The sequence below is a fragment of the Trichosurus vulpecula genome, chromosome 5 (assembly GCF_011100635.1).
Source record: "Trichosurus vulpecula isolate mTriVul1 chromosome 5, mTriVul1.pri, whole genome shotgun sequence".
NCBI lineage: Eukaryota > Metazoa > Chordata > Mammalia > Diprotodontia > Phalangeridae > Trichosurus > Trichosurus vulpecula.
In genome coordinates this window covers 270,506,600-270,527,779 of record NC_050577.1, presented here as the reverse complement: position 1 = coordinate 270,527,779, position 21,180 = coordinate 270,506,600, and positions in this window count along the sequence as shown.

Genomic DNA, 21,180 nt, shown 5'->3' with positions numbered 1-21,180 from the left:
TTAGAAAAAGCTAGACAGTCCCTGTAACATAATAGAAAGTTCAGCCGAAGGGCAGATGGAAGGCTCTGGAAGTCCTAAGGGTGAAGAAAGTAGTAGGGTGAATGGCAAGGCTCAGAAATCCTTAGATTACTTAAGTAGTTAAGATAATGGTCCTGGAGGACTACAGTGTCCAGAGGCGGAAAAGCCTGCTTGTCTTCCACCTCCTCAGTCAGAATGGAGCTATAGACTTCATCTCATTCAAACCCTGTGAACAGTCGGGCAGCCCAGACAAGGGGGAAATGGAGGGGGTAGGGTGTCCATTCTTCCTTCTGAGCTATACCAGGTGGGTTCTACGACAGCGCAGGCTGGGTGAAAGGGGAAGGCAGAGCGGGCCGGGTTGTCTAGCTAATCATGTCTCTTCCCTCTGGCTGGCCGGGTGGTACAAGGGACAATTTTTAATGACTTTTTATAAGTGCATATATTTCTCACTTTCAGTGGTAAGGCTTTCTTTTGTGACGAGTCAAATTGCATGTTTTACAATAAAAGCTAAAAACCTTCAAGGGAAAGTGACTTGGGGTATGTGGGGGAGGGGAGGGAAACACTTTTTAAATTCAAGGGAATGTGATTTTCAAACCTTGACAGGACACATAAATGTGCCCGCTAGCTTCCAGACTAAGGCATAAGTGGAGACAGAGAGAGATGTTTAGTTCCTCCTATATCCCTGGTTCCTCCTCTTAAAAAAAGTAATCTTATTTTCAATTAACAACAACCTATTTTCTATCCTTCCCTCCTCCCTCTCCCTTTTGGAAAAATAAAGGGAAAACAAAACTCCTGTAATGAATAATAATAGCTAATAATAACTAGCACATGTATTGCTTTAAATTTTGAAAAGTGCTTTACAAACATTCTCATTTAATCCTCACAACTCTCTAAGGTAGGTGCTATTATCACCTCCATTTTACCGAAAAAGAAACTGAAGCTGAGAGGTTAAGTCACTTGCCCAGGGCCGTAGTGTCTCAGGCAGGATTTGAACTCAGGTCTTCCTGACTCAAAGTCCCAACATAGTCAAGCAATATGCATTATCAGGAAAAACAAATATGCCTAGTTAAGCAAAGCAAATGCCCTAATGGTCAATGTCTGAAAAAAAAATCCCAAACTTGTCTCATTTTACATCTTGAGTCCATTACCTCTGTATCAGAAGATGGATTTTCAGGGCAGCTAGGTGGCACAGTGAATAGAACACTGGCCCTGGAGTCAGGAGGACCTGAGTTCAAATCCAGCCTCAGACATTTGACACTTACTAGCTGTGTGACCTTGGACAAGTCACTTAACCCCAATTGCCTTACCCCTTCCAAAAAAAAAGATAGATTTTCCTTCTCTTCTTCCTGGCTCCCCCATAAGATGGGATCCCCAAGTCTCCAGGGGCACTGGGGAACTCACCCAAGAGTATCCGATTGTCTGGGATCTGCTTGAGTCAGACACAACAGGTCAGTTGTCCAATAGGACCAGGTCCTAGGGCAGTTGTCAATATCAATTGTGTGCCACTCCCCTTTGACTATGCCTCTTCTATCCCCAGGTATCCTTGAGTTCTGTGGCTATGGGTTAGCCTAGAATTTTGTTCAGATATAGGCATAGAAGGTGACCTAGGAGTCACACTTAGTCCTGCTTCTCTGAACTCATGTTCTATGAGGATTCAGACCCTGTTGAGGAGGAGGAGTCAGAAGGATTCACCACTTGCTTAGCAGACTTCTTTACCTTCTCTCTGGGATGATAAATGTGTTGTCGTTGTGGTGGTGGTGGTCAACATCATTATTATCACCATCTGGCTTATTCTTATCTTTTTTTGATGGGGGTCAGCTAGAAACCATCTGAGGATGTCATATTATGGTCATCGTTTTCATCACCATCATCATCGTCATCATCATCAATTACTTGAGGCTGGTGATTGCATTGGCTCAGGGAACTTCCAGAGAGGAAGCTCTATCATTGCAGGTCAGAATTTGTTATACCTTAGACAGTTGTGTCAACCAACTACTATGTGTTCTAAGTGACTAGCATATAGTAGGCACTTAATAAATGTTTATGGATCGATTGATACATCAGAAGAGAGGCTTGTCCCCAGGTATTCCTGACACCTATGTCAATTCTCTACCCACTACAAGATGACTGCTGTCATGATGATGATGATGACGATGATGATGATGATGATGATGATGATGATGATGATGATGATGATGATAGCAACAGTAATGATTCTCCATACTTCAAAGTATTTGTGATTGGTTGGCATGGGCACTCCTACTGATAGAAACCACATCCATACTACCCCTTAGTAGATGGTCCTTTGTGAGTCTTTGTGGCCAAAATAGTCATCCTCTGGGTGACCAATCTTATGATGATAAATTTCTTTGAATAATGAGACCCCAGTGTCACCTCCATAACACTATGAGATGAAGAGTAGGACCACAATGAAGAATCATGTTGATTTTTCCTAATAATAACACTAATAATAGTAATGGAACATTGTGTGGGTATGGGTGTGGAGAGTGTTTATTAGTGTACGAGCATGTATACGTAGCACTTTTTGTCTTTAAAAAGATTCACCCCCTGAATCTTGCTCTCATCGGATTTGACTTGAGGAGGGAATAACACACACACTCAATTGGGTATCTTACCCCAGAGGAAAGAAGGAGGAATGGGATAAAAAAGAGGGGGCGATAGAAGGAAGGGCAGATAGAGGGAGGAGGTCATCAAAAGCAAACACTTTCGAAAAGGGACAGGGTGAAGGGAGAAAATTGAATAAAGGGGGACTGGATAGGAGGGAGCAAAACATAGTTAGTCTTTCACAACATGAATATTGTGGAAGGGTTTTGCATAATGATACACATGTGGCCTATGTTGAATTGCTTGCCTTCTCAGGGAGGGTGGGTGGGGATGGAAGAGGGGAGAGAATTTGGAACTCAAAGTTTCAAAAGCAGATGTTCAAAAAAAAAGTTGTTTTTTCATGCAACTGGAAAATAAGATATATGGGTAATGGGGCGTAGAAATCTATCTTGCCCTACAAGAAAGTAAGGGAAAAGGGGATGGGGGGAAGTGGGGTGACAGAAGGGAGGGCTGACTGGGGAATGGGGCAATCAAAATATACGTCATCTTGGAGTGGGGGGGAGGGTAGAAATGGGGAGAAAATTTGTAATTCAAAATCTCGTGGAAATCAATGCTGAAAACTAAAAATATTAAATAAATAAATAATAAGAATGCTTAGCAAAAAAAAAAAAAAGATTCACCCCCTGATCCCGTATTTGAGCTTCATAACATCCCTTCGAGGTGGGGAAGGGCACCTGTTATTTGCCCCATTGGTCAGATGAGGAAGTTGAGGCTCAGAGGACAGTCATGCATGATACAGTGGAAAGGTTATTGCGAGGATCAAATGAGATAATATTTACAAAAAGTGCTTAGCAGGCATATAGTAGGCAGTTTATAAATGTTTATTCCTCATAACAATCCTAGGATGTAAGTGCTATTATAATCTCCATTATAATCTCCATTTTTTAGTTGGGGAAGCTGAGGCAAACAGAGGTTAAATGACTTGCCCAGGGTCACACAGGCAGTAACTATCTGTGGCTGGATTTGAACTCAAGTCTTCTCTACCCCAATCCCTGGACTCTATTCTCTATACCACTCAGCTACCTCAAACAACTGCATTGAGTAACTACTACACTTTATTTGGGGAGGGGGGAAGATAGACAGGGTCACCATCCCCTTAGATCTTGGTTCTTAAACCTGGGATCCACAAACTTTAAAAAATAATATTTTGACAACTATAGTTTCAATATCATAAGTTTCCCTTGTAATTCTATGTATTTTTCTTTATGCATTTAAAAACTTTTATTCTAAGGAGTCCATAGGTTTCACCAACATGTCAAGGGGATCCATGACACAAAAAAGACGAAGAACTCTTGCTTCAGACAAACCTGTCTCCTCCTTGCCCTGGGTCCTGGTTAGTTCCTAAGGCTCCCTTATAAAGGGAAGCATTATTATTCATTACTATCTCATCCTTCAAAAGACTGTTGCTTTTAACAGGAGGAGTAGCACTCCTGTTAGTAGTATCCTGGGTGCAAGGAAGAGGCCAGAGGAAGGAGGAGACTGAGTTCTTGCCTTCAGGGAGTTTTCATCCCAGTCTGATAAAGGAAATCAATGCTGCAGCGTGAGGAGGGATCAGGAGGAAAGAAAGTGGAGGTCATGATGGTCAGGATAGGCTTCTTGGATGAGGAGGGTGTGGGCCAAAATTGCAAAGGCCTGGCTTGGGTAGAAAGTAGGGTGGGGGGAGTGTCATGAGTAGGGGGACGAATTCTCCATAGCCTTGGTAGCTAAAGGGGCAAGTCATATCTAGGGTTGGTGAAAGGTCCTTAAGGGCCCAAGCTGGGGTTGAAGTTGGAGGGGACATGGGGTGAGATAATGGGTGAGGGGCACAGTACTGGTTTCTCAGCTATGGGGAGAATTGGATCATATTTCACATCCTTCTCAGAGTTGAGATGTGATTGGATTTGGTTGAGAATCAGTCCCTAAGATGCAATTTCAAGAGCCCCCTTTCCGTCCATCTTGTTGATGAATATGGAGCTCGAGCAAAACTGGGGAGCGTGGGAGTCTGACGAGGTCTTTATGATCTTGGAATCACTTATTACATTCTCCTCCTCCTCTGCAGCAGTGGCTAATGGGCTGCGGGTGCCCACGGCACAGAGGGCAGGCAGACATGGACGAGTTGTTTGCGGGTAATGGGGAAACCCAGCAGGCCTAGCACAAAGCCAGGCAGCAAGCCTAAAAGAAACCAGACGACAGGCTGAAAAGCACAAAAAAGGGGACCAGTCTAGGGTCTGTCTTTTCTTGCCTTTTAAATTTAGTCTCTAGGAAGACATTGAATTAGGGTCTTCTCTATCCACTTGCTTCTGGTCAGGATTATTCCTCATCCACCCCAAACTACTAGGGTTTCCTCCTCCCATCATTCTTCCAGATTCATAAAAGAAGAGTCCACAGCTTCCCATATCTACCCATTGGTTTCTCCTGCTGCAGAGTGTGCAGTGATCCCACAGGACCAACCAAGCACCAACTTCACTAGAAAAATCCTTTGCATATCCTTTTCAATACAATGGTTCAAACTCCTAAAAGGTTGCCATCATCCTTACCCCCATCCCACCACCCCTAGCCCCCTTCTCTCTCTCTTCCCTGTGTCAAATAACCAATCTCTAATCTTTCTTCCTCCTTCCCTTCCTCCTTCCCTCTCTCCCTCCTTCTCTCCCTTTCCCACCTTCCTCCTTCCTTCCTTCCTTCCTTCCTTCCTTCCTTCCTTCCTTCCTTCATTCTTTCTTTTTCTTTCTTTCTTTCTTCCTTCCTTTCTTTCTTTCTCTATCTGTCACTTTCTCTTTCTTTCTCTCTGTCTCTCTCCTTCTTTCTTTCTGTATGTCTGTCTTCCTTCCTTCCTTTTGCCTGCCCCCTTAACCCTGGAATCCCTGCATTGTCTGGTTTGACTGGTGAGGCAGAGATGTTGTGGAAGGAATGAGAAAGGGGGGGGGAGGAGGGGGTAATTTTTTCTCCTTCTGGTTTTAATCCAACTGCAGCTGGAAAGACAGATCACCTGTTCCCTCTTATTCAAAACCTGGTTTGTTTCCAAACTGTGACCTAGGGAGGTTGGGGGGAAGGGGAAAAGGGAGAAGGAGGGGAAGAAACCTGAGTTAGGCTGCATAAATAGCCTCTTCACACAACATAACCCCTCTCTCCTAAGGCCACCAAGGAGGAGAGTTTAGAAAGTGACTTACTGCTCTCTGTAGCTACCTTAACCTTGCCTTCCCAGTATTAGAAGACCAGTATTATTATAAGGTAGGGAGTGTACCCTTTGGTTAGAGCTGGGAAGCCTGGGCTTGGAGTCCTGACTCTGCCACCAGTTCACTGTGATATTTGGCAGATCACTTGAGCTCTCTGGGCTCCAGTTTCTCCCTCTACAAAATGGAGAGAGATAGTAACTTTCTTCCTTCTATCTTCTAAAGTAACCATGGGTTCAAATCTCCTCTCTACGTGATGGCTCTCAAATCAGTTTAGCCAGTGGTAGCCTCTCTCCCGCATTCCAGCCTTTTTTTTTTGCTTTATAAATTTTTTAAAAATGTATTATTTATTTTTAACATTCATTTTTAAAATTTTTGAATTCCAATTTCCCTCCCTCCCTCCAGCCCCTCCCCCACCCATTGAGAAGTGAAGCAATACTGCGTTAGTACAATACTGGAATCTTGCATCACCAGCTGCCTATTGGATGGACACTTCCACTTTTCCTCTAAACCCTGCCCCTCTTTCCCTCAAGAGTATTGCCATCCTTCCACTCACCTAGATTTGCAACCTTGGAGTCATTCTCCATTCCTTGCTCTACACATCCAATCAGATGCCAAGCTTTCCTGTTTCTACATTCGCCAGTATCTTTTGCATCTCTCTCCTTCTCCATACTAACCCAGCCCCCATCCTGGTTCAGGCTCTCATTCCTCCTCTCTAGGACCATTACGGTAGCCTACTAATAGATCTCCCTGCCTCAAGTCTCTCTAAGCCATCCATTTACCCATAGCCACTAAAATGATTTTCCTAAAGCACTGGTCTGATCCACATTACTCCTCTCCTCAACAAACCCTTGTGGCTCCCTATTATCAGAGAGTCAAATAAAAAGTACTCTGTTTAACACTAACCCTTTACAACCTAGCTGCAACCTACCTTTGTAGGCTTCTCATGAACATATTTCATTATTACGCACATATTTCATATGGTCCAGCCAAACCAACTTCAATGTTGCTAACACAAGACCCTATTTGTCCTAGCTCTGTGTCTATGTACAGGTTGTCCCCTGTACTTACACCTCTGCCTCTAAGGAGGCCTAGTATCCTTCAAGGCTCAAGTACCATTTTCCACATGAAGCCTTTCTCAATCCTCCAGTTGTTAGCACCTTCTCCCTCCAAAATTTGTATTAATATAATATAATATAATATAATATATCATATTACATTATATTAATATGTCATATCATATCATATTATGTTATAAATTATATATATGGGTGGGTATGTATATACACACATACATAATACTCATATGTGTACATATTGTTTCTCCTTGAAGTAAGAGGTTTTTGTTTGTTTATTTTGGTCTTTGTGTCTCTAGTGCCTGGCACATAGTAGATGCTTAACAAACAATTGTTGGCTGATTGATCCCTCACAGTAACCCAGCATAGAGAAGATTTAGGGGAGACATGATAACCATCTTCAAATGTTTAAAGCGCTATCGTATGGTATTGGCTTTGAACTCATTCAGCTTAGCCTGGAGGAACAATTCTCTATAGTCTGGCCCACCTTCCTAGTTCTATTTCTCATTACCTTTACTTCATTCCCTCTACATTCCAACCAAACTGCCTGTTTAGTACAAGTTCCCAAAATATGAAGTTCCCGTCTTCCGCCTCGAAACATTTGTATAAGCTCTCCCTAATCTACATTCTCAAGATCCTTTTCTTCCTTCCAAAATGGTTGAACTCATTTTCTGCCTCCTCCATGAAGTCTTCCCTGGTTTCCTCCATTATTAAGCTCTCTCTTTCCTCAAATGACCTTATATTTTCTTGTCTATGTCCATCCCACCCTCACTATAAGCTCCAGGGTGGGTGTATTTTGGGCATTTTTATTTTTGGTAACCCCAGAGGCCAATATAGTGTCTTGCATATGATAGACCCTTAAAAATTGTTGAATTGGAAAACAAAACAAAATTAGGAGTAATGGGTAGAAAAAGTAGATTTAAGTTTATTGGGAGAAGAGGAAGTGAAAATCATTTATTAAGTATCTACTATGTAGCAGACATTGTGCTAAGCACTTTACAAATATCTCATTTGAACCTCACAACAATCCTGTGAGGTAGGGGATATTATTATCCTAGCAGATAGAGGTTATGTGATTTGCCCAAGGTCACATACCTAGTGTCTGAGGTGGGATTTAAACTTAGTCCTCCTGACCCCAGGCCCGGTGCTCTATTTACTGTGCTTACCTACCTGGAAAAAATGTCCTCGCAATTGGGACTACCCAAAAGTAGAATGGGCCACATTTGTAGGTGATGGGTTTCTTGTCACTAGAATTCTTTAATCAAAAGTTCTAGGGGCAGCTAGGTGTCACAGTAAGTAAAGCACCGGCCCTGGAGTCAGGAGGACCTGAGTTCAAATGTGACCTCAGACACTTGACACACTTACTATCTATGTGACCTTGGGCAAGGCACTTAACCCCAATTGCTCTGCCTTCCCCCCTCCAAAAAAAAAAACCCACGCCAAAAAGTTCTATGGTCACTTGTCATGTATGTTTGAAATAGGGTCAGGATTTTTTTTTTCAATTGGAGACTGAACTAGTTGACATTTGAGGTCCCTGCCTCTCAACTCTGAGTTTCTCTGATTTGATCATTCTGTGAGTTTGAGCCACCATATACCCTTCCTTCCTGGGCATTCCATTACATCTCCAACCCCTAGGCAACAGGGGGATGAGAGAACACAAAAAGCCATCTTAGTGATGCGGTAAAGAGTGCTTGAGTCAGAACCAGGAGGCCTGGGTTTAAATTCAGTCTCTGGCACTTAACTGGCTTTGCTCAATTCAACTCAATAAACATTTATTAAGTGCCTACCATGTGCCAGGCACTGTGCTGAGCTATGTGAGTTTAAGCAAGTCACTTCACCTTAGAATTTTAACCTCTAAAATGAGGATAATAATGCCTTTACCGCTTCTGTCATAGGTTGAATGAGGAAAATACATACTAAGCTACATGTAAATATTTTTATTTTGAATTTAACAAACACCAAATAGTCTTTTCTATATACACAGTAGAACAGAAAAAGAAGATTGTAACTAAAGCTGCAAATTTCTGTTACATACTGTTTGTTTTTCTTTTAAAATATATAACAAATTCAACCTGTAGCTTTCAAAGTCATCCCGCTTGTCTGTGATCCTTTCTGGCCTTCCTTCTGCTCTCTTCTGTGAATTTAAAACATATTTATAAGATTTTAAATATTTTAAATACACATAAATTAAGTTTTATATAAAGTGTTCTATATAATATATATTTAGAGATTGTTATATATTACATATTTAAATATATAACATGAGGGCCTCAATGCCCTCTCTTTCTTTCCTCCTTCCCTTTCTTCCTCCCATCCTCTATCCTCTCCCTCCCTCCCTTCCTTCCTCTCTTCTTCCCTCTCTTCTTTCTTCTTTCCTCCTTTCCTCTGTCCTTCCTTCCTTTCTGTCTCTTTTCTTCTTTCCTCCCTTTCCTTCATGTCCCTCTCCCTCCCATACACCCCTATTGGAAAATTAAAAAAGGACAGAAAAACAAAGCCCACATTTTTAATAGTTAAGCAAAACAGATCCCCATACTAGCCCCATCTGAAAATGTATGTCTCATTCTGTATCTTGGGTCTATCACCTCTTTGTTAAGAAGTAGGTAACATGCTCCACCACTGGTCCTCTGGCATTGTGGTTAGTCATTGCATTGACCAGACTCCTCGGGTCTTGCAAAGTTATTTTTCTTTACAATTTTGTTGCTGTTTGTTCTAAACTAATGCATTAAATGAGTAAGCTAATTTTAGCATCAATCTTTGTGTCCAGGTCACCTAGGTCATTTTCTGGCCTGTATCTTAGCAAGATCAGAATTCTGTCTAAATTTAAAGCTCCCCAAGAAAGAATATTCCATGCCCTCTCCTGCTCACACAATCCATCATGTAACTTTGTCTTAAGTTCTTTCTGGTATCTGCCTTCAATCCCCTTTTGCTGCAATGTGTGTCCTCATGATATATAGAGACCAGCGAATTCCTCTCTTGTTTAGATTAGATGGAAAATCAACTCATCTCTCTCTCTCCCTGCTGCTTTCTCTCTTCTGGCATGGTTAGTACCCTTCCACTGTTCTCATATACCATCTCTCTTCTTCTCCTCTGACCCCTCATTCCCCTTACTACTTGGTTCCAGGAACTCTAGGACCAGGATGGAACTCCCCTTGTGGGCAATGGGGTGGCACTCTCCCTCCCTCCCTCTCTCTCTCTCTCTCTCTCTCTCTCTCTCTCTCTCTCACACACACACACACACACACACACACACACACACACACACACACATCAGATCCATGAGGTGAACCTACACTTTGTCCCTTATCTGGAGATGAAAAGAATGAGTTAACCATACCGTGATCTCTATAACTCTGCCTGGTGCCTCTCATCCTATCATAGCTATACATCCCAATTCTGTTGTTGTTTGTCCTGCTCAAAGAGGCCAACATGACATCACAATGTACAGTGTGTCTGACCATGGTTGATCAAACCTATACGAGCTTGAAAGGCTCTATCGCAGGTCAGGCACAAATGGTCTGTGTGACGTCTCAATACGACATTCTGAATTCCCTCCATCCGGAGGGAGGGACTCCTGCAGTCTCGTTGCTTTCTTATGATTCTTCAACATACAACTTGGAATTTCCAGTCCCAGGAAATCTCCTTGACTCTCTATTCTCTTATATAACAGTTCTTTCTTACCTCTGAACCCGCATCAAAAACCGAGCTCCCCTGCCTAAGAGTTCTTTCCTTTCCCATCTGCCAACTCACATCCATCTTCTTCAAAACCCTCCTTTTCCAGGAAGTATTCAGTCATTAAATCTGCAAGATTCTGATTCTACTATTGCTGCACATTACTTTTATTTTGTTGTTGTTCAGTCATTTCCTTTTCCAGTTCATTTTACAGATCAGGAAACAGAGGCAAATAGGGTTAAGTGATTTGCCCAGGGTCACACAGCTAGTAAGTGTATGAGGCTGGATTTGAACTCAGGAAGATGAGTCTTGCTGACCTCAGGGCTGACACTCTATCCACTGCACCACACAGCTGCCCCAAACATTCCTAGGAAATATTTAATTGGCATTTGTTGATAGAAATCATGGGAGAGAATGGTGATGTCCTAATCCATTGGCTTGGGAGTCAGAGGATCAAGCTTCCATTTTTAGCTTCATCACGTACTAGTAGTGTTGACCTTGAGTGAATTATTTAAACTTTCTGGGCCAACGTTTCCTCATCTGTAAAACAAGGCTGTTGGATTCAAATGTCTCCAAAGTTCTTTTCAGTTTTCCATTCTAGAACTGTATCCTATCTTCCCAACTAGCTTGCATAAAACCCTGGGCTGTTAGCTCTGTGGGTCAACTCCCTGGGATTTTTCAGTAAAAGGTGGGTCATGAAGTACTTGGGTATTCTCCAGGCTCATAAAATCACATTTATGAGATATATGAGGAAAGAGACTTGAAAAACTCTGATTAGTGAATACACTCAAATCTTAAGCTGGTAAAAGAGACGGACATGACCAGCCTTGGGGTAAGAGGCCACACTCAGAACCTTACAAATATTAGCTGTGTGACTCTGGCAAAGCCACTTAACCCACTGTCTCTCTCAGTTTCAACTGTACAATGGGCATGATAACAGCACCCAGGGTTGTTGTGAGGGTCAAAAGTGCTGTGTAAATGTTTATTCCCTTCTCTTCCTCCTTTCAGAGGGATAGAGACTGAATCTACGAATTCATTGGTATAGGAAACTTCGGGATGAGGAAAGTCCTTCCAAAGCACTTCAGCACTTTCTTGCCAACTTATATAGTCTTGGAGAATTGCCTGGAAAAAAAATTCTCTCCTTAACCTAGGATTCACCATGAGACACCTTTGAACAGCAGGACCCCTGGAGTGTCTAAGCTAGAATTCCACTTCCATTTCTTTTTTCAGGAGTACGTAATTTAATGGAAAGATCTGTAAGAAACCTCAAGCGAAAGACCGAGGGTTGTTTTTGGTTCTTTGTAATTCTTCCCTCATTTTGCCCTATCCTACTTTTTTATTGAAAGTTTTGAGTTCTGAATTCTATCCCTCCCTCCCCTCCCCCCTCCCTGAGATGGCAAGTAATCAGATATAGGTTGTACATGTGCAGTTATGTAAAACATTCTCATGTTATTCATTTTGTATAAGACGACTCGAGTAAAAGAAAAAAATGAAAGATAGTGAATAGCATGCTTCAGCCTGTATTCAGTCAATACCAGTTCTTTCTCTAGAGGCAGATAGTATGTTTCATCATTAGTCTGTTGGGATTGTCTTGGATCATTGTATTGCTGAGAACAGCTAAATCATTCACATTTGAACAATATTGCTTTTACTGTGTACAGTGTTCTCCTGGTTTTGTTCACTTGACTATTCATCAGTTCATATAAGTTTTTCTAAGTTTTTCTGAAGTCATCCTGCTTGATTCCATTACAATCATATACCACAGCTTATTTAGCCATACCCCAATTGATAGGCATCCCTTTGATTTCCAATACTTTGCTACCACAAAAAGAGCTGCTATAAATATTTTTGTACAAATGTGTCCTTTCCCTTTTTTATGACCTCTTTGGGATATAGACCTAGCGGTGATATTGCTGGATCAAAGGGTATGCACAGTTGTATAGCCCTTTGCGCATAGTTTCAAATTGCTCTCCAGAATGGTTGGATCAATTCACAACTTCACCAACAGTGCTTTAGTGTCCCAGGTTTCCCACATCCTTTCCAACATCTAACATTTTCCTTTTTTGTAATATTAGCCACTCTGACAGGTATGAGGTGGTACCTCAGAGTTGTTTTAGTTTGCATTTCTCTGATCAATAGTGATTTAGAGCAATTTTTCATATGACTATAGATAACCTTGATTTCTTTGTCTGGAAACCGCCTCAAACAGGCCCTTCATCCAGCATTGATTGACTGACTTGGGCTCAGCTAGAGACCCATTGGGGTGCCTTTAGTCAAATAGTTATCTTGAATGGAGTAGGGGAAGGAGTTTTGGATGGGGTCCCTTCTGGAAGGCCTACCTCATGAAGGAGAGAGAAACAAGAATTAAGTAAGCACCTAGGTACATATATTCCTAATAGGACCCTAAAAATCGTCTAGTACAAATTTCTCATTTGACTCATAGATGAGTAAACGGGCTCAGTAAGTGGGAGTAACTTGTTTGAGGTCACACAGTCAGTTGGTGGCAGCGGTGGTGGTTGAGCTCAGGTCTCCTGTCTTTCTTGTTCAATGTCCTTTGCAGCTGGTGCCATGTTGGCAGCTGGGGGTGGAGGAAGCAGAGAGAGTGAGGAAAGGGAGGGGAACAAGGAGGCTGGGCCTGGGCCAGCGGTTGCCCCCAAGGGAGTCCTCAGCACAAGCTGCCGGACGTTGATCCGTCCTTCCCGCCTGACTGATGAGTCTGCCCGGCTTGCACAAGCTGTCAAGCCAGGAGCTTTGCCAAGGCAGAAACAGTGAAGCTACTGTGTATGTGTGTACCCTCGGCCTCCAGCCTGGGAGTCACGGGCCAGAGCCAGGAGAGGCAGGAGGGGGTGATGGAGAAAGCAGACGGAGTCTCGGGACCCCAAACCACAGAAGCTGGGCCACGGGAAGAGCTTGCAAGCGTCCCCACCCCCTCCCTCCCTCCCCAGTGGCCATAGCAATGGCCACAGATGTTGATGGTGATGGAGGAGGGGACAGATGGGAATGGGTACGCGTTGGGGGACGGTTTGGGGGTGAACTCCACAGCAGTACGGTTCAAAACGTACCCCCCCCATCAACTCGACGTTGCATCTCATTTGCATTCATTCATTTGCATGCTATTTGTTCAATGATCAGATGCACGGGACCACCTTCCCCGCCCCCACCCCAACCCCTCAGTCCAGCTTTAGGGACAGCCTTGCCCGCAAAAAACGCCGGGTTGAACTCAAAGTCAGCCTCGGAACGCTTTCTGATCGCAGCAAGCCGACCCGGGTCTGACCAGGGGGCTTCCCAAAGCCTGGGATCTGCATGGAGAAGGCCGATCAGGGCTGCTCTTGGGTCCCTGTCGGGTCGCCCAATCACCCCAGTCTGGTTCGGACCCTCCCCGCAGCCGCAGTCGCTTCCCCCTCAGCTTTAATTAAAACCTGCGAGATGGAGAGCCTGGCGCGGGCGGCCCCGTTTTATTTGCAGCATCTTTCATGCTGCTGACGATCGTAAAGGGCTTTAATATTGAAATATGGGCCATTTTCCCAGCTCCAGCCCTTGCCGCGAGCTCCCCACACCCCCACACCCAGCCACCTCGGGCTTGATGAAGGAGCCCCTGCAAATCCATTAATAGGAGATAATTGAAAACTCCGGGGTAATATTTAAGACAGCGGGCCCTCGCTGGTGGCGGAGGGGTTTGTCTGCATTTGGCGCGCGGGCACCCCAGACTCAGATGATTCCGCCTTTCCCGCAGCCCCATCCATCATCCTGTGCTCATGATGCCGCCGCTGCCGCCTAGGCCCGGGGCTCCAGCTCTGCTACCGCCTCCTGTCCGTCCGGGGACAGCTCCTTCCCTTCGCCCTCTTTGGCTTCGGCAATCTCGGCCTCACCAGCCCTCTTACGCAAAGGCCCTGTAGGGCTATTTCCTGCCCTTTCGTAGAGGATGGGCCATCTTCTCTAACCTGCAAGTGGGAAGGCCTGAGATTAGACAGTGAGCAGGACTTCCCCAACTCTGGGAAGTATGGTGTCCATGTTCCTGGAGGGCTGAGACAAGGCGATTTAGGTATAATCTAGGGAACAGCTGGAACGAGTAGAGTCCAGGCTAGGATGACACGGGAGAAGGAGGGCTGGTGCTTGAGATGTCATAGGGAAAAAAGGGGCAGGAGCTCTGAGGTGATAGAGAAGGACGTGGACCCTAGAGGACACTAGGAAAGAGTCTAAAAGTTCTTAGGGAAACCCTGTACAGAGAGGGGGAAAGTGGAGGACGTCTGTTTCTACCTTCACAAGAAGTCACTTGTCTCCAGGACTATTGTAATAGCCTCCCTCCTAACTGGTCTCCCTCCTCTTCGCTCTAATCCATCCTACACAGCTGCCAAAGTGATTTTCCTCAGGCACCGGCCTGATCATGTCCCTCCCCTACTTAATAAACTCTAGAGGCTCCCTATTCCCTCTAGGTAATGTTTGCTTTTTGAATCTCCTCACAACCTGACTGCAACCTACCGTCGCAGATTGATTATACATTACTCCCTTTCGATCACTTATGGCTGGGCCAAAATGGCCTCCTTGCTGCTCCTCGCCAGAGACACTCTGTCTCCCCTCTGCCTCTGCCCAGATTGTTTCCACACCTGGAATGCATTTCCTTCTTACCTCCACCTCTTCCAACCCCTTGAGTTTCCTTCAAAGCTCAGCTCATGTCAAAGTATAGGCTTTTCTTAATTTTTGCCCATCCAAGGGCTGGTGCTTCCTTCCCCTCCCTCCAAATTATCTTTTTTTTTGAGGGGGAATGGCAGGGCAATTGGGGTTAAGTGACTTGCCCAAAGTCACACAGCTAGTACCTGCGTCAAGTGTCTGAGGTCACATTTGAACTCAGGTCCTCCTGACTCCAGGGCCAGTGCTCTACTCACTGCGACACCTAGCTGCCCCCCCAAATTATCTTTTGAATCCATATATAGGTATATTTGTCTCCCCTGACTGAAAGTAAATTCTTGAAGAGCAGAGACTGTTTCTTTTTTGTCTTTGTATCCCCACACCTAGTATAGTGCCTGGCATACAGTAGGCATTTAATAAGTGATTGATATCAGTCAGAATGGAATGGAATAGAAATACTAACATACAAATAATGTAGGTTAATCTCTCAGATTAAAGAGCCTTTCTCTCTCCTCTCTGCCTCGCCTTCCCCCCATATTCTTTTATGACTTCCCTGCTTATTTCCCAGCTCTCCTAACAGTCAATATTTGGTCCTGGTGACTTGGATCTTGGTATCTGTTGCTGTTCTAGTTCTTGCAAACTTTGGCCTGAAGCTCTGGCTGGGCCTTACAGAAGATAAAATGTTTTGTTTAATTTTTTATTTTGAGCCAAATTGGAGCTTCTTGGCTCACTGCTTGTGCCTGGCTTCAGTGGAGTTAAATATCAAATATAGCAGCTGGGGAAGCCTTTGACTCAAAAATATTTAGGTACAACTTTGATGAATCTCTGAAGGAGCTCTAAGCACTTTAGTTCCTTCCCCCATGCACAGAAGCACCCAGGACATGAGCGACTCCATCTTGAATCTGTAACAAGAATGCTCCCTGCAAGCATGTCTAAGTAAGTAACTAAGGTGTAAGTTCTGATAACCAGATCCTTGTGATGAGAATGTGTTCTTACCTTGACCACTTGATTTGATTTGGTCAGGAAGGCCAGATCTGTTTATCATGAATCACCTTGAAGTATGACATCAATATTTCAGAATGTTGGCACAAATTACTTTGGCCGATAGTTCTATCAGCCCATAAGCTGATTGGTCAAATTCCCCTTAAAGAAAGCTCAAGTTCCCACTCCTGAATCATGACAGGATGGCCAGGTGCTGTAGTGGAGACCAAGTCTAAACAGGAATGAGGAAAGCATGAACAGGCAATGGGCCAAGATTTGAGAGGAAATCACATCATGAACACCTAGCTTCCTGGAGTCCACTGGGGATAAGCTGCACCCTAAGCAAAGACTGGACCATGTGGAGTTCTTCCCACACCCTCTTGGTCTCTGCACCCTCTCAGATCATCCTCATTTCCACCTTCTTAGAGGTGATAAGATTGTTTTGGGTGTCCCAAATGAGATGCTGGTCTGGGTATCGTACATCCAAGGGAACTTGGATGATTTCCACTGTGTGATACGGGAATCAGAATGAGTATTTTCCCTTTCTCTACTAAGCAACTGAGTGAAGTGACAGAGACTGTATATGGTTATTGAAGTAAATAAAAGTAATTCGATTGACCACATCATTCGGTAAAAAGGATACATCCTAGATTTTGGCTGCTCTTTTTTTTACATAATGGCTTTGGGCCTTGTACTGGAGAAGACAATAAAAGAATCCCAATTGAGATACTTCCCCTCCCCCCTCCATCATCCCCAACAATTCAAAACTCGGCTGGTATTCTCTATTCGCTATCTTTAAGTTAAGGAAAGATGGGCATTTGGGGGCTTTCTCTTAATTAAGGACACCTCCCTGATTTCTTCCCACCACTTTTTCCAGCCTACTGAATTATTCAGGCTTTGAGACTTGGCATAGTTGTTGGGGGTAGGAGCGGGGAGGGCAGAGCTTTGTCAAAAGATGCCATCTTTTCTTCGATCAGGCCAGCTGTGGAAGTATACGTGGTCATGTAGATGAAGGAAGCTTTGGCCGCTTCTCTGCCCTTTTTTCAAAGCACAATCAAATGTCACCTCTTTTATGAAGACTTCTCTCACTACTCCAGTCAGAAGTGATCCATCATTGCCTTGAACCCAATTCAACAACAACTAATATTTGTTAAGCACCTACTAAGTACAGGCCACTGTGCTGAACCTGCTCTTAAGGAGTTTATAATCTGGTTGGGGGGCCAGGCTTGGATGTTTAAGAGGAGGAAGAAGTAAAGAAATGCATACACACAGATACCTACAATACAGCTTGGTGTTTAAAGTCCTCTGAAATCTGACTCTCTTCTATTTTTCTAGTCATTTTCATATTATCCCCCTGCACAAATTCTCCTGTAACAACAGAAACTACTGCTGACTCCAAGGATTCATTTTCTTTCTTTTTTTTTTTTTGGAGGGGGGAAGGCAAGGCAATTAGGGTTAAGTGACTTGCCCAAGGTCACACAGCTAGTAATTGTGTCAGGTGTCTGAGGCCAGATTTGAACTCAGGTCCTCCTGACGCCAGGGCCGGTGCTCTGGTCTATTCATTGTATCACCTAGCTGCCCCAAGGATTCCCTTTCTACCATCAGCTCTCTGGGACCCATAACTGTGGTCCTAACTGGGTTCAATCCTAGAGAGCCTGACCTTTAATTAGAGAGGCTCCTTCTCCTTAAACTCTTTAGGTCATTGGGATGAATTATTTAAATTATTTAAAGCTTGGGTTTGGGCTCATGTTTAGGTCTACTTAAAGGGGGAGTATAAAGGTATTCAATATACAGTGCAAATAAGGTATGGGAGAGGTATTTTATTTTCTACACACAAAAGAAATTCTAAACATATAATATCAACAAGTACGTATTTGAAAAAAACCAACAAATTTAAAACAGGATTCAGAAGCTTAATTTACAACTACTATTATATTCTCCTGGGAGACTGATTCTTACACTTAATATGAACATGAAGCAAATTGCAGGACTGTTAATTATGCATTTTCCATTTCACCTTGCCTCTGCACAGCAGTCTTCTTTAAAGTCTTCTGATAAGCCAGGCCAGAGGCTTGGGTTCCTCCCCTTGTGAATGGTTGACTTCTCTCATCTGAAGCTTTCCCTGCCACCAGTCAGTTCCACTCATTGGACTTGAGACCTCCTGAATACACAGTCATTTCTAAACGCAGAAACCTACTCAGGAAAAGAAACATAAAATGGAAAAGGAAATTGGAGCGCTGGTACAAGCTTACTTTGATTACAAATAGGAATTTGGAGTTCACCCCCTCATTTTGTGGCACTTAAGTAGTACAGTGGATAGAGTGCTGGACCTGGGTTCAGGAAGAGTCATCTTCTTGAGTTCAAATCTAGCCTCAGACACTAGTTGTGTGACCTTGAGCAAGTCACTTAACCCTGTTTGCCTCACTTTCCTGATCTGTAAAATAAACTGGAGTAAGGGCAGTTAGGTGGTGCAGTGAGTAGAGCAGAGGACCCGCCCTGGGGTCAGGAGGACCTGAGTTCATATCCAGCCTCAGACACTTGACACACTTACTAGCTATGTGACCTTGGGCAAGTCACTTAACCCCAATTGCCCTGCCCCCCCCAAAACAAACAAAAAAACCCAACAAAAAAATAAGCTGGAGAAGGCAGTAGCAAACCATTCCAGTATCTTTGCCAAAAAAAAAACAAAACCCCAATTGGGTTCACAAAGAGCCAGACATGACTGAAAACAACTGAACAACAATCCTCATTTTGAAATTCAATGTCAAAGAGCAGGACTTGCCACATAAAAGAGTCTAAGCGGGCTGGAAGCTGTCTCTGAACTGAAGCAGCTTCCCAACCACCTGGCATGATTATGGGTGGAGTCCCAAAGGACTATTCAGGGTTTGCCACATCTTATCAAAACACCAGGTCAATGGTTGTCAACAGGAATCACAGAATTCTATGCAGAATTTTGTCATCTCTGACTCACCCAGTGCTGAATCATCCACTTGGTTGGCACGAAGCAGGAGAGGCAACTTTTGTGCATATTCCATGGCATGGCCCTCATTATACTCTGTATGCTACTGTACATAGTATTTCATTTTCTTTGCTTTTGAAAAAGTGGTTCTCCATGCCTGGAATATAATCCTCCCTCCTCTGCCTCCTCACTATTCTAAAGCACAGCTTGGATGTTGCCTCCTATACAAAGCCTTCCATGTACCCTTTCCTGATCCCCTGTCTAGTTATTAGCTCACTTTCCTTCTCAAAATAATCTTGTATTTACTTATCTATGCATGTGTTCCAACTTCCCCCCCCCATTCCTTTCTTCCTCTCCCTTCCCCCCAAATAGGGATCTGAAATCCCCAAGGGAACGGATCAGGGATGGTTTCATTTTTACCTTTCTCTCATCAGCATCTTGAACATATGAGTAGCAAATATGTGTTGAAATGATACAAGGCAGAGAAAGGTAAATACAGAGAAGAGATCCAAGAAAAGTACTAAGGGAAATCTGAAGAGGGAGAGGCTACTTTTGCTGCCAGTTCAAAGGAGACTTCATGGAGGAATTTGGCCTTTGTGGTGGAGGGGGAAAAACACTGGGTTTGAGGGCAGAGGAACTGGTTTCAAATGCTGGCTCTTCTGCTAATTATCTGTGTGAGCTTAGGCAAGTGGCTTCTCCTCTCTAGGCCTCAGTTTCCACGTTTACAGAAAGAAGGGATTGGACTAGACAACATCTGAGATTCTTTCCAGCTATCGACATATTATTGTCTAATGGGGCAAGAGGCAGTGCAGACTCCTCCATATGGATGATTGCCCTAGTCATCTGTGAATCTCTCATAGATGGATTCGCATAGATGGGCATGTCATTTAAAATTCACATAGTACCTTTGAAACAAAAGTCCCAGGGCCCAGGCTGACCCTGCCACTGGACTTTAGAGTTCTGTAGTATCAGGACTATAAATCATATGACTGGTGGTAGGGATGTTTGGCCTCAACAGTACTCACTACCACCTAAATTCTTCACTGCTTGACAAGAGGGAATCCCTTTCAAAGAGGAACACCTCCCCCCACCCTCGTTCTCACCTATTGTCATCCATGAGCTCTTGAATTTGTCCAGCCCCCCAAAAGTCTGCCCTTTTTACCCCTGTTACCTCAATATGGCAGTAATCTGGGCCTGCCCGCCCACCCTGCAGAGGTCTGCACTGTGTCCTAACTCCTGCCATGAGATGCCAAATAGCTTCCAGATGGAAGACTCCTCCAGGGTGGGGGCCATGAGAAACTGTAGCATCAGCCATCTGAAGAGTGGGGAAGGGGGTAGCACACTCCCTTTTCCTCAACCAACTCTGGGGTGCCTATCTGGGATACAGAATCTCTTTCTAAACAATGATTGGGCCAGGACTGGACTGGAATAGGTATGGCCAACAGAAAGATAGTAAGTCATGGTAGGTTGACTCCTAGCTGCTCCCAGGTCATAGAATCCACACTAAGAAACTTTAGAGATCATCTTGTCCCATACCATCACTTTACAGGTGATGAAGTCAATCAATAATCATTTATTAAGCACTATGTACAGGCACTGTGCCAGATACTGGGGATTGCTGTTGTTGCGTTTGTCCTTAGTTCTCGAAGAGGACCATGACATCAGGGAAATGATGATGTGACTTGCAGTGGACTTTGATTTGAGTGAGGGAGGGCTGTGCCAGGTCACCAGCCTCACTTTCTCCTCTACAGCCAGTGACCTGATATTCACTAGGACGACTGGAGATGGCCATGGGGATACTGGGGATACTCGTAGGAAGAAGGAAAACGATTCCTACTTACAAGCAGCTTGTGCTCCAACATAAAGCACATAGCAGTAGAATCATTGGCTAAACTAAAAGTCACATGGCTAGGTACAGAGGACAGATTTAAACCTTGACTCCAAAGCCCCATGCTGCCTTCAGTGACAAGGTCATCTTTTCGCTCTCTCCTCTGGGATTTTTTTTTTCCTGAGACTGGAGGATCTCTAAGGAGTCTGTCTTTTTCTTTTTCCTAATACTAAAAACTTCCCCTCCTTT